The 1,198-nt window shown below is 30.3% G+C and overlaps 1 long non-coding RNA gene across 1 annotated transcript; it reads right to left on the bottom strand.

Moving 5' to 3' along the window:
• Positions 1–210: 210 nt before the first annotated feature.
• Positions 211–946, bottom strand: LOC117570698 (uncharacterized). Its single transcript, XR_004572372.2, has 2 exons — positions 748–946; positions 211–686 (listed from the first exon to the last, which is right to left on the bottom strand). It is a non-coding gene; the product is annotated as an uncharacterized LOC117570698 (long non-coding RNA).
• Between the last annotated feature and the right edge of the window lie 252 nt (positions 947–1,198).

Here is a 1,198-nt window from a genome sequence, read left to right as displayed (position 1 = left end):
ACGACATATATATATAAAATAATATATTAAAAATAAAATAACATATTATCGAGGTAACAAACAAATGTACAAAATATATTGAACGCAAATCGAAAATAACAAAATATATAAGACACAAAATATTAAACACATGAAATGCTTTACAAAATATGTGTGTAGTAATTAGTCTGGACAATCCACAAAATGATGCGAACTTCATATGCAAAAGAAGGTGTAAAAACAAGTGGGATTCATATTATATGAGATTTCCTTGTGTTGAAAGTTGAAAGTGTGGAAAGTATAGCAGGCAGTCTGATTGAACAGCAGGCAGTGATGCAATGATGATGAATGTCTCGTATAAGTTGTATCAAAAATATAGTTTGTGTTATTTGTGGCACTTTCAATTAATCCATTTCTAATTCCTTGGATAGCGATCCAAGCTTTGCGTAGTGTCGTTTCCTTTTTTAGCCGGAAGTTCTGGGATTGTGTATATGATTATATTTTTGCGTCTTCTTTGCGAAAGCACATAGCACGACTTTAAATTTTGAGTGCTTCGCAATCGAATGCGAATTAATAACGTTACAAAAAATATCTTCATGGGCTCAAGAGCATTTGAAAGTCTTCAACAAAATATGTTCGTCAGGAAAAGGAAAAAGAATACAGCATTCGAAACGGTTTTTTCTCATCTTTCCTTTTCATGTCAGCTCCTGGAACATGTTTTCTGTTATCAAGTAATTCCTTTTACAAATTTTGTCTTTGTTTTCTTACCATTTGAAACTTGTTTAATGTTTGCAAACTTATTTGCATTGTTCCTTCAGAAGTAAGAACATTAATTAACGAACACAAAAATAATCCAAAAAATTATCACAAATTAAAACCGAAATAAATTTTTTGATTTTGTTTCCAAGTCAAAAGTAAAAATTTAGACATGAATTTGATCTTTCCTTTTCGAGACTTCGAAATGGAATGAGAAAAATCTGAACGAGCTGATGGAGCAGCTTTTTGACAGTTTCAACGCCAACTAGAAGACATATTTTTTTTGGGAGCAAAAGTAGTTTAAGTATTTTGTATAACAAAAAAATACAGATAAATTAGGCGATGCTTTGCAGCTCAAAGTTGATTTTGGACAGCTTTTGCTTTGCACTAAAATGTCAAAATTTAATTTAAAATTAAAAGCAAATTAATATATTTGGAAAATTGTATTTTAGTTTGTGCAGCT

This window comes from Drosophila albomicans, chromosome X (genome assembly GCF_009650485.2).
Source record: "Drosophila albomicans strain 15112-1751.03 chromosome X, ASM965048v2, whole genome shotgun sequence".
Taxonomy (NCBI): Eukaryota; Metazoa; Arthropoda; class Insecta; order Diptera; family Drosophilidae; genus Drosophila; species Drosophila albomicans.
This window is presented reverse-complemented; position numbering and strand designations above follow the sequence as displayed.